This window comes from Numida meleagris, chromosome 7 (assembly GCF_002078875.1).
Source record: "Numida meleagris isolate 19003 breed g44 Domestic line chromosome 7, NumMel1.0, whole genome shotgun sequence".
NCBI classification, from domain to species: domain Eukaryota; kingdom Metazoa; phylum Chordata; class Aves; order Galliformes; family Numididae; genus Numida; species Numida meleagris.
This window is the reverse complement of record NC_034415.1, coordinates 17,221,711-17,234,677: the sequence shown is the minus strand read 5'-3', so window position 1 is coordinate 17,234,677 and position 12,967 is coordinate 17,221,711. Positions and strand designations below refer to the sequence as shown.

Below are 12,967 nucleotides of genomic sequence, written 5' to 3'. Positions count from 1 at the left end.
TGACAACAACGTCATTATTTGGTGATACCTCCTGACTGACACTTACAATTAAAATTCCAAAATCTAGAGTGAATTTCCTCAAAGAAACCTGATCAGATCCCCTAGACACCAAGACAGACTTTGGTTTCCTTATTTTCTTAGGATAGTTTCATGAAAATATTGTTTATTTTTATCTCTTCAACAATTTTATTACTTTTGTATGTCAAAGAGTATCCCAGCAGTTCATGATGATACCACAGAATCAAAGAATTGCAGCTGTTGGAAGGGACATCTAAAGATCACTGAATCTAAAGCAGGTTCCCTACAGCAGGTTGCACAGGTAGGAGTCCAGACTGACCATAAATACTTCCAAAGAAAGAGACTCCACAGCCTCTCTGGGCAGCCTGCTCCAGTGCTCTATCACCCTCACTGTAAAGAAGATCTGCACATTTGTGTGGAACTTCCTGTTTCCATATTTGGCCACCGCTTCTTGTTATATCACTACACAACTCTGAAAGGAGTCTGGTCTCATCCATGCCTCCTGCACTTGAGATATTTATAAACATTGATCAGATTTCCCTGGCAGTCCTCTCTCCTCTAGGCTGAACAGACCCAGGTTACTCAGCCTTTCCTTTTAAAGGAGGTGATCCAGGCACTTTATAATCTTTGTTGCCATCCGCTGGACTTTTTCTGGGAGAATTCTGACTGAGTAGGGGAGCCCAGAACTGAACACAGTATTCCAGATGTGGCCTCACCAGGGCAGAGTAGAAGGGGAGGATCATCTCCCCAGACCTGTTGGCCATACTATTTTTAATCCGCTTCAGGATACTATTGGCCATCTTGGCCACAAGGACACACTGCTGGCTCACAGCCAACCTGCTATCCACCATGACACCCAGGTCCTTCTTCACAGAGCTCCTCTCCAGCAGGTCATCCCCTAAACCTGTACTGATGCATACCTCCCCAGGTGCAGGACTCTACACTTGCTTTTGTTGAACCTTAACATGTTCCTCTCTGCTCAACACTTGAGCTTGTCGAGGACTTGTTGAATGCCAGCACAGCTTTCTGCTGTGTCAGCCACTCCTCCCAGATTCATATCATCAGCAAACTTGCTGAGGGTGGACTCTATCACTTCATCCAGGTTATTTATGAATAAGTTGAACAAGACCAGACCCAGCATCAACCCCTGGGTAACATCCCTAGTTACAGGCCTCCAGCTAGACTCTATGCCACTGATTATAACTCTGAGCTCTGCCAATCAGTCACTTCTCAACCCACCTCACCATCCACTCACCTATCTCACACTTTCTAAGCTTCATTACAAAGATGCTGTGGGAGACAGTGTCAAATGCCTTGCTGAAGTCAAGGCACACATCCACTGCTCTCCTTCAGTCTACCCAATCAGAGATGACATCATAGAAGGCTACCAGGTTCAGGTTCATCAAGCATGAATTCCCTTGGTGAATCCATGTTGACAGAGATAAGGCTGACAGGCCTGTAGTTTCCTGAATCATCCTTGCCCTTTTTGAAGAATGGAGTGACACTGGCTATCCTCCAGTCTTCAGGTGCCTCTCCTGTTCTCCAAGACCTTTCAAAGATGATAGAGAACAGTCACCTCTGCCAGCTCCCTCAGAACACATGGGTGCATCCCATCAGGGCCCAAGGATTTCTGTGCATTAATTTTGGCTAGATTGTCTCTGAAAATATCCTGCTCTACCCAAGAGAAGTCTTCTATTCCCCAGACTCTCTCTCCTACCTCCAGGGTCCGGGATTCCAAAGGGTCAGTCTTGGTAGTAAAGACAGAAGAAGGAGTTCAGCATCTCCACTTACTCAGCGTCTCCTGTTACCAGGGTACTGACCTCATTTAGTAGCAGACCCCCATTTTCCTTAGTTTTCCTTTTACTCTTGACGTACTTAAAAAAAACCCTTTCCTGCTATCCTTTACCTCTTTTGCCAGATTAAATTCCAAGCAGGCCTTAGCCTTCCTTGTTGCACCCCTACAGGCCCTGTCAACATTCCTATATTCTTCCCAAATGGGAGGCCTGTTTTTCACAGCTTGTGAACCACCTGAGCTCCTTGAGCTCCTTGCTCGTCCACGCAAGTCTCCTGCCACCCGTCCCTTATTTCTTACTCTTAGGCATGAACCAATATTGAGCTTGGAAAAAGTGGTGTTTGAGTGTTGACCAACTCTCATGGGCTCCCCCTCCTTCCAGCACTCTAGCCCATGAGATACCTACAAGGTCCTTGAAGAGGTAGAAGACGGCTCTCCTGAAATCCAGGTTTGCAATTCTACTTATTGCTTTGCTTCTTCCACACAAGATCCTGAACTCCACTATCTCATGATCACTTTGTTCCACTTTTATTTGTATTAGTATTATGTGCTATGGTTAACCTTTCCATTAGCACTTTTGTTAAAATGACATATTCATTGTCATAGACCCATATCCAATAGGATTCTCCTCTCAGTAGCCTGAATAACCTCCAAAACAAACCCCACACATGATAACAGACTTATTCTCTGCATGATAATTCTTGTCAAGTCAGAGGCTCACTGCACATCACCACATGAGTGGGGAACCCAGACTATCTGTAAAGAGAAAAGCCTTCAGGCTATGGTGGCTGTAGAAACCACAGGGCTGTAGCATCAGAGGCAAAGTATTTGGACAGTCACTGCCAAGGATTCAGAGGCCTTTGCACTGGCACTCCTACAGCCACCCAAACTACTCAGGAGACAGATCAAAAAAACATTTCTGTAGTAAACAACACAACAGTAAAAATCCACATGTGGGAAAATACTGGTAAACATAGGGTAATAGCGTTTTCCAAAATGCATCTATATCTTTGTAAGTGTTTATGCCATTTTCTTCAAAACACTTTCATCAGCTACTGTTTCATCACATCTTTCAGGCTGATCATGGCCCACTTTAAACATGGCTGTTTCATATGACCTGGAATGTAACAGTGGAAATGCGGCCTCCTAAAAAAGCCTTTGTACTTTTATAAAAATTCCCTTTGCTTATGAATTATTTAGTGTCAGACTTTTCTTTTTTTAAGGGAGTTTAAGAGGTACCCAAACAAAAAGCGTTCAGAAAATAACAACTTGGCTAATGCAAAGTGCCAGGATAACTTTAGCCTCATAGTTACAAATTAACTTTATAAACATCATAAAACACAACTAAGAAAATGAGGTTAAAAAATACTGTAAGATAAAGTAAAAACAATACATAATTAATGTCATAATAAAAGAGCAATATGATGGAAAACTGTAATGGAACTAAATACAGCACTGTGAAATGCAGCTCATAACTGTGCATAAAATATGCATAAAGGTGCGACTGCTCTCAGCCTGGTCACACAAAGGAGGATTTCATGAAGTGACTAATGGTTCACTTGTTCAAACCTGTAGCCTAGAAAAATACTGAGAGACAGAAATTTTATTTGTCGCTTCAACCACTGGTATTGACTGAGGGAAGAGAGAAGCTCCAGGGAAGTGGTGAGCGAGGGGGGAGGGGAGAAGGGATACCAGGAGAGCTGAAAAAGACAGAATTACTGCAGTCAGCAGTGGCAAGATTCTTTCTATTATCATTTATTTATACCATAGTCATACCTAAGTACCATATTCAAGGATCAATGCTCAGTTCTGAGGGACTCTCAGGCAACATTCTTGTTAAATGTGGAACTACCACATGGTTTTTATTGGTGCATTTTAAATGTCATGGCAATTACTCTTCAATGTACGAATCAAGTACCAGAAAATACAAGCGAAGGGTTATATTGTCTTTACTTTCTTATATTTTAGGATAACATGTAATGGTATTTGGGGTTTTGTTTAATTAATTACATTTGTAATTATTGCCCAAGGCCATCAAAACATTAAGAGAAGAGGTACAAATTATATTTTTAATTACAGATACTGTTCAGAGTCAGGGCTACGCTGTATCTCAAATACACATTGAGTGCTGTTTTTTACAGACAAGGATCAGTGAATTCAAGGACTCTGGTGTACATGCTAGACTTGGATACGCAAGTCACATGCTGAGTGTGAGGCTAACAAGAGTTGACTTTTACTCAATGAGCAGAATGAAGATTTCTGAGTCTGACGGGTAAATAGCCTGGGTTACACCAGGCTTTTCAGCACTGAAAAGAAAATTTGTGTCCCATTTTTTAAGTGGCATCCATCTTCCTCCCTATCAGTTATTTATCCATTGGCATGGACGAACACCTGATTTAACACACATATAATTGAGATATACAGCTATCTGAATAAATTACTTGAAATCATGATCTTCAGTCTTCTGTAGAAGGAAGAGCTGAGATGAAGAGCATGACTGTGATCCATCCTATCATATCTTCAGAAAAATGTTTATATTTCCCAAATTCTATTATGATATATTCCCAGACAAACCAATATACAAGATCTGCATTAGATCCCCTTGCTGAAATCAGTGTACAAGCAGAAAGAGAAACACTTTGTTTTAGGATGAATTATGGGAAAGTGTGCACTTGAAAAGAAATGTAGGAAGAAAAGCTTTATTGAGTGCAAGAAACAAAGTCATATCACTAAAGAAGATATGACACATTTTTAAATTACTTTACAAAAATGCTTTAGCACCGTAATAAAATTAAAGCAGTAATTTAAAAGAAGACCGTATTACATAGTATAACATGATAAAGAAACAAAACCTTACTTTTTCTAGTATGAATTATGCTTCTCAAACCCACTAGGATTATTTGAAATGGTAAACAAAACAGTGGATAAAGAAGAAGCAATGAATATACTTATGACTTTTGAAAGGCTTTTGATAAAGTTCCTCACAAGAGATTATTAAGGAAATTTAGTAATCACAGTGTAAGAGGTAAATTCTTGTCAGTGATTAAAAGCTGGTTAATAGGCGGAAAGCAAGGACTAGGAATAAATAGCCCATTCTCAGTATGGAAAAGATTAATAGTGGAACCTCCTAGGGACCAGCAGCAAAGCCAATATTGTTTAATATATTTACTTATGATAAGAAATGGGCCAAAACAAAACCTCCAGTTCTGAATGCAGGAAGGTTTGAAATCAGTACCTGGGATTTGAAACCTGTAGTTCAGATTCCTTCCTTCCAACAAAGAAAAGCTCAGAAGAAAACTGAGGAACATCACAGAAGTGTCATAGATATGGTGTAGAAATTGCAACATTATTTGAAATACACTATCCAAAACATTTTATTTCAAGAGCTGTTATTTAAATATAGGTATGAGGTAGATTATTTTAATCATTCAAGATGATACTGACTAAGAATAAGCTCTTCACGTCACTGCCCCTTCTTAACCTAAGCTTATAGTCGAAGTTCAGGGCTCTGTCAGGAGAAGAAAATTCTTCTCTGTTCTTCTCTGAAGAAATTGATGCATTTCTTCTATCTACAAAGGCACGCACAAAATTCTGCTCCTGTTTTGTTATGTATTTATTTGTTTAGGACCAAATTAAAGTATAAAGAAAAGTTTTGGTTTGTTTTTTTTGTTTGTTTGTTTCTTTGTGGGGTTGGTATCTGCTGCTTTTTTTTTCCAATTTTTCACCAGTTTCTTTCATCATCTTCTTATTTTTTTGCAGGAATGAACTTCCAGAGAACAAAACTGACCAAATAATGACTGCCGTTATAAAAGGCATAAATTATCATTGAGGAAATAGCAATATCTAATACAACCTAATATAAAGGAATATAAGGATAACATAAAAGAAGTTAACAGTAACAATCCTTTGACTATATCCTATAAATGAAATCTGCAGTGAGAAATGCAAGGGACAGAATTCAGTGATCTTGATAGACTCTTCAGACCTATGCTCTTGCTGAACTTACACACTCAACAGCAAATTTATTAACAGTTGTCTTCATGAATTTCTGTAACTTTTTTTCTAGAACTTTATGGCAGTTTAAAGTGCAGAGCATACATAAGCAGTCTATATTTTGCACACCTTGCACACCTTCCAGACCAACACAGAAAAATAAATTCTATAATGCACTATTAAAAATCAATCTTCTCTCTATTGACAGATCTCAGATGAGATGCAAGATGTGGCACAAGTGAATATATGAGATTAGTGAGTTGTACAACAGGTCTCGCTTAGCGTGGATTTATTGCTGAATCCTATCGCCATATGCTCCATACTAGAACTTATTGTATCCTAGTACATAATATTTCAGAGATAAATGAAAAGACCAGAGGAAATCTAATTCTCCACAGCTCAAGAGGGCTCACTGGCATTAGGAATTTAATTTGGTTGGATCACTGGGAGGAAAAGGGGAAAGCTGCAGGGCAGTATTGGGAAGTGGAAAGAAAAAGAAATGCTGTCCCTTACTCTGGGCTCTACACAGCTCATAATTTGGAGGGACTGTGTGCCAGTATCTAAAAGCAGCAGAGAGTAGGAGCAGATTATAGACAAAGCAGATGAAGTAGCTATTCATTTCTTTGCTTCTCCCCTTTTTTTTTTTCTTTTCCAACCTTAGCTGAGAGAAGGATTATTAACAGTCAGGACCTGCATCCATAGCCCTGAAGATCTATCCAGAAAAGGTAGCTACTTAGATGAATTCTGCAAAGTTGCCACTTTAGCGTCTGGTCTGCAGTCCTACAATAACAATTAACAAGAGCATGTTAATCAACACAAAACAGTACAGATTAAAACTGACAAGCAAAGGAATGAACTATCTCCGAAAAAGATCCTGTTCAGCATGACATGATTTTTAGGCATTCACGGAAAATTAAATGTAAGAAGTCACCTGCAGCCATGTAATTATTATCATAGTCTTTAGGACTCAAATGCTAATTTAATGATTACAAAATGCCTGTGCATAATGGGAATCCTTCTTGTTCAGAAAATCACCTGTGTATTTCAGAGAAATTTTTCCTTTCTTAGAGATGGAAAAGTAAGTTTTTTTTAAACTCCTGTTTCCTCTTCAGGAAAAGCACAGAGAATAGCATTTGGGATAGAATTTCTTTTTAATCATTGCTTTCCTTCATGAGCCATTGAGAACAATAGGGTTGTCTTGCGATTCCTGTAACACTTGCCCTGGTGTATCAAGCCTACTGACTACATTCAGGATGTCTACCTGCAAAAATCAGAAAGAATCTGACACATAGACCATCACTGAAAAGGGCCAAAGATGTTTGTTTCATTGGCAGTGTCCAAGTATGTAGGAGGTATGCCACAATGCAGATGCTAGCGAATATGAAAACTACGTATCTCCAATAGCACAATATTCTTTTTGAGTTAATAGAGATACTGTTATCTGTGTTTCAGGTAGCTTATTGGGCATACTGTGCCACAATACCCAGCTGGGGTATTGCTACTAAACATTGCACAGTGGTATGGAGATATATTCCTAGCAACAGAGACCTACAGAGATGGAGAATTCTGAGGGTAAAGAAAGATGCTCATATATACAGTCTATTAAAAAAAAAAAACAAAAAAAAAAAACAAAAAAAAAACATTTTTCATTTGTTTGACACTATATCAAGAAAAAAAATCAGCTGCCAGATTTGGTGCATGACAGTAAGCAGTTCAGTGCAAACTAAATCATCAATTTAAATCAGTTTAGTAATTTTAGCATTGGAGTAGAGAGAATATGTTACATCATAAAGAGGAGAGCTATTTTACTTCAAAAGTACATTATAGTTAACCATAACAGATCCATATTAAATGAACCTTGAGAAAAAGCTCTATGCTTTGCATGTCATCATAGTTAAATCTGCAGGGAAATGACATATGAGCTTTCAACACCTTAAGAAAAATTGATTACATAAAATATAACAGACCAAATGGTCAAACATAAGGACTAGCATCAGTAGTATTGACGGGCTGCTATATAGAAAAAATTTCCTATTACCTCTTTCTTCCACTAACTATAGAATGTAATTATAACAAGCTCTCTCGAATGTCATCAATTCATGTTGAGGTGCTTAAGGTCTCTTATTAATTGCGAGTCAATCCTATGTATCTCATGTAGGGATAACATAACTTCTAGGGAAAGGGGATTGGGATAAAGACATGGAGTCATATTCCATTTCTAATTTTTCCATGCATTGTAAATTACTAAGATCAATTGAAGCTTTCATCTATTATTAAGGATTTAATGGATCCTCTTCTCTCTGTTGATTATGCTTGAGATAGGATGCAAAAGATTCTCAGCAGAAGGTGTGTTATTCAACAGCTCTCTATCATTAATGATGCACTAATGAACAAAATTAAACTTTGCATTATCTTGGATATATTTGTGCTCTTGGTTCAGGTTTGAAGCTTAGAAATTGCTCAGAAAAATATCTGTTCATTTTAAATCTCAGAAGTTACCTTTTCAAACAATAATTATTTTTCTTCTTATTTTGGAAATCGTGCATCAGCTGAGACCACCACTGCTTGGGCAATAACCTGTACAGGTTATCCTTTGAGCACCTATCTTACTGTGGGTCAGGATCCACAGTACTCAGTTATCCAGAAATTTTTAGAAACTCATAATTTACACTTTTAGACAGAATTTTAGTGAGTGTGCCTTTACAGTTATAGAAATTACTCATATTTCTGATCATATGGGACAAGTCTTAAAAAGAAGTTTTAATACAATTTTAGGTGGGTAATGCAGGGTAAATACTGCAGAAACACTCAGAACTTTATTGCCATTTCTTTTCATTATCATTTATAAACACATTTTAAAATAAATCAATGAGTTACTTACTATAGGAAACCTGCCTGTGTCCATCCTCCCCTGCTCAGAGGCTAAGTGCAGCAGCCAATGTACCTTAGTGTGCTACAAAATAACTCTAGATAGAAGTAGTTTTGTGGCCCTACACTTGTTCACATTGCTTAAAAGCTAGCCAAAAAGCAGGAATGGCTAAGAGCCCTGCAAATACCGCTCTCCAAAGCTCCTGATAGCGCGAACAGCTCTATAAACATCTGTAATTCAGGCAGAAACTCCTACAGCTTTGCCTCAAATAGACAGCTAATCACATGTTAGAAAAAACATAAAAGCCTCTAAAATAAAATTATCTTTTTCAGTACAAATGTAAATATAATATTAGTGTTCTTCATACAATTCATTGCTACTTTGTATCTTTAGGATAACACCAGTCCATTTTACAGTTTTACTTGATGGCACTTTTTTTTTTTTCATGTACGGTTGAGCACAGAATAAACAGGCACATAAAGCTTGCTTAAACTTTCAGCACATAAGTTACTACCAACGTTGCTTTGGGGCCATATTAACTTCTACACCTAATTTTTCTTCTTCTTTCTTTTTCTTTTTCTTTTTCTTTTCTAATTAATAGACTTTCTTACACGTATACATTTAGCATTTTCTTGTTTAGCTGACACGGTCTCCATTTGGGGTTTCCTCTGTGGATGGAGAAGAAGAAGACTGACGAATTATAATTTGATGAAGATAGCTATGGTAGCAGGAACTGAGAAGTGCAGTATTTGCAAAACGCCAGAGGTGAAGGAATAGGATACAGATGATTCAAGTTGCTTTAAAATCAAAACTGTAAAAGCAACAATATTCAGGCAACATTAGTTTCCCCAGAACATCCATGAAGTATATTATTTAGGCAAATCTGCTAGGAGTACAGGTTTGGATTGGTTATGAAATGAAAGGGATTGGAAATGAAATAATAAAATATGAGAGGTAGAAAGAAAAGCATGGTGAAAACTATCCTTTGAAGAGCTATTTAAAGAAGCCAACGTGAAGCAAGGGCTACAGAAAAATAAAACAGACTTGTTTTCAAAGAGAGCACTGAAGCTGCTTAATGCCTCTTTCCTGCAGATCAGATTGAGCAGATTTATCTGCTAGCCCAGGAAAACAGAGCATATTCTTGACACGGAAAACCTTAGAAGATGTAGAACAAGGTTCTAGAGCAGTGATGATGAGCAGGTTTGGTGTCTGGTGTCACGTTTACTTTTGAAAAATCCATGCCTCAATGCTATTTCATGTCAGTCCAGACCTCTGACATTGACACTGGTGCCAATGGTTTGCAAGGAAACAGCAGAAAACCAACAAAAACTTTCAGCAGAACTAGATGACATTTCATGTTATTCTGTTACATGTTGTTGCCGTGTGACACATGGCAGCAGAGGGTAAGTCTGACAGAATGGCGTCTGACATGGAGGTGCATATGAAGCAAAGGTGTGTCACTGAAATACTCTGTGAGGAAAAAGTGGCACCCACTGACATTCTGCTTGCTGAATGCTTATGGAGACCGAACAGTGGATGTGAGTACAGTGAGGCGGTGGGTGATGCATTTCATCAGTGGCGGCAGCAGTTTGAAAGACAAGCCCAGATGACCATGAGCAGCTGTCAGTACAAAATGAAGAGTGCCTTGATCAGCTCATCCATACAAATTGGTAATGGTGGTGACTATGTAGTCAAATAGTGTTTTGCAGCTGAGAATTTGCTCTATCAAAGGGAGTTACTGTGGTCTTTTTATCTCTTGTAGTTTCCAAGGAAATAATTAGGAGGCATTACTTTTGGAGTGACCTATGTATTAAGCTAAGATTTTTGAAAGCAGTCTAGAAACACCTAATCCTAATGATAATTCAGGCACAAAAACCACTAGGTTATTTTGTATGTTTATCAAAACAGAAAAATTAAAGATCCCTAATATTAAGTTATCATGAAAAATTTCTATGTACATTTATATACACACATATGTATACATTTATATACAGACATATTTACTTGAGCAAATTTTTTGTTTTGTATTAAATTTTATAAGCTTTTAGGAACATAGTAAAGTAGCATTCCTAAATACAATATACTAGCACTTCTGTTATATGCTAGACTATTTATGTCCCCATCTGTTCAAAAAGCATGGTTTGATCCTTTGTTCCTTGAAGTTCTTCTTTATTGTCTCATTACATATCCTTGACACCAGTAGCTGAATTTGGGCACTGAAATATTTCTCACATTTTAATGTAGCCTTTGTGTTATATTTTCATTTTCCCCGATGGATTTAGCAGACAGAGTGGCCATCTCACTGATAGGACTGGTACTGGCAAACAAGCTTCAAAAGTTGTACGAAAACAAAGAAATTCTTATTGTTTATCTATTGTATTCAAGCTCTTTGAAACCTTATTAGATAGAATTCAGTGATATGAATCAGGAAATCAAAATGAAACTAGTCCCATACACTAATTTAAAAAAGGCAATACTAAAGAAAGAATAAGGTGGATTGGTAAAAGGATGAAATTTTTGCTAAAATAGCAAACTTGCTAGTGTATAGATGTAACTATGCAAGAGTAAAAATCCTTGGAACATGAAATGCAGCTAGTTTTGTACGCATAAACCCAAAGCTCTTTCCATGTTACTGCAATTTAGACTGTGAGTAATACTCTGTACACTACAAGTCCTCCAAACACATTTCTGGTGACCAAAAACAACATGCACTCTTTTTGACTTTTCTACTCATCGAAGTTAAGAAATCAAAGATTGTGAGCTCAAGACAGAGGCCTCAGGCAAGTGAGACACTAGGTAATTCTCAGTGACCCAATTCTGCAACCATATTAATTATGTGTGTGCATAGGCCAAAATGAAAAATGAAAAATATTACTCTACAATCCGCTACACATACACACTGTCCTGCTGTGCCTACTATCCACAAATTCTCTCCTAGGTTTTACTTACAGTATTATCTGTTACAGCCACAGATATTTTTACAGGAAGAAACTAGTATATAACTTCAGGTATTGGCAGGCACTTGTATCTCCAAGTATACCATAAAAGAGAGGTTAGTTCTGAAGGAATTATGCCACAAAATACTAGCTTCTAGTACCATAAAATTTACAACAGCTGCTCGCTACCAAAGCAAAAGGAATACTCCAAAAGTGAGCATTTAAGTTATGCCCTGTATTACATAAAACATATAAAATTGGAAAACTGCACCGCAACTGTAACATAACACATAATTTCAAGAAGGACAAAAAAGTAACCTCGAAGACTCCAGTTGTACTTGGAATGCTTAGTCCACAAAAGCAGATGAGGTTTTAAAACTGGGATTTAATGTTTCTGTTGAGCAATATCATTTTCTCAATTTATGCATTTTTAAATGTGTAAGGAAATATATTTCTGTAGTCTTTCCTGGACTCTAGATCCTACTAAATTTGGAACTCCAATTTCCCCCTTCCAAGTAAAATCTTTCTCCTGTTCAAATGGAATTATCTCAGAACAAAAATTCTCCAGGTATAAATGGGTTAAAAATATGCCTCACAATGGCTTCTCCAAAACTCACCAGAATTGTGATATCTTTAGGTAAATATGGTATGTTATAATATGAAATTCCATCTGAAACAACAGGCTTGGGAATATATTTGTATTTATTTCTGTAGTTCTTAGTACTTCTGCAGTACTGAGACAGTACTTAGAAAAAAAAAATGATCACAGCATGAAAGCAATCTCCTTCCTTCTACCAACTCCCATTCAAAAGGAGCTTTTCAGCAAAGAAAGACAGTCCAAGTATTAAGCTAATGCAAACTCTCTGCCCTAATGTTCCTGCCTAGAAGCTGAAATGCAGTATCATAACCTAGAGCTAATGCTGAAAAAATATTTTTTTAAATTATTATTTTTATTATTTGAAATGAAAATTTTGACGGTTTTCCTCTGGCATTCTAGTTTTGCTTTCATATGTGCACACAAGCTAAAAATGTCAGTGCTGGGAATATATGTACTCCTTTTGCATGGAAGACACAATCTAAGCATTAAATCATTTTAAAGATCATACAGTGAAGAAAGTACAGACCATTATTCCCTACAAATAAACATTAATAAATATTCAAAGCAAAACAAGAGATTTAAAGTCCAGTAAGAAGTATTAAATAACAGGGTCTAAAAAGCAAGCATATTTGAGAAAATGGTCAATGCAATAATGAGGTCACAGTAAAGTTCTGAGATGAGTAGGCTGTTGGCAACTGCAGCAAACATCTTGAGGTTTTCTTACAGCTAATGAAGTTCATAATGAAGGCAGGAAATCTCCC

The 12,967-nt window shown here is 37.4% G+C and overlaps 1 long non-coding RNA gene across 1 annotated transcript; it reads left to right on the top strand.

Annotated features, from left to right (window-relative positions):
• Nucleotides 1,619-3,017, top strand: LOC110402912. The gene is made up of 3 exons (XR_002441395.1): nucleotides 1,619-1,830; nucleotides 2,193-2,258; nucleotides 2,887-3,017. It is a non-coding gene; the product is annotated as an uncharacterized LOC110402912 (long non-coding RNA).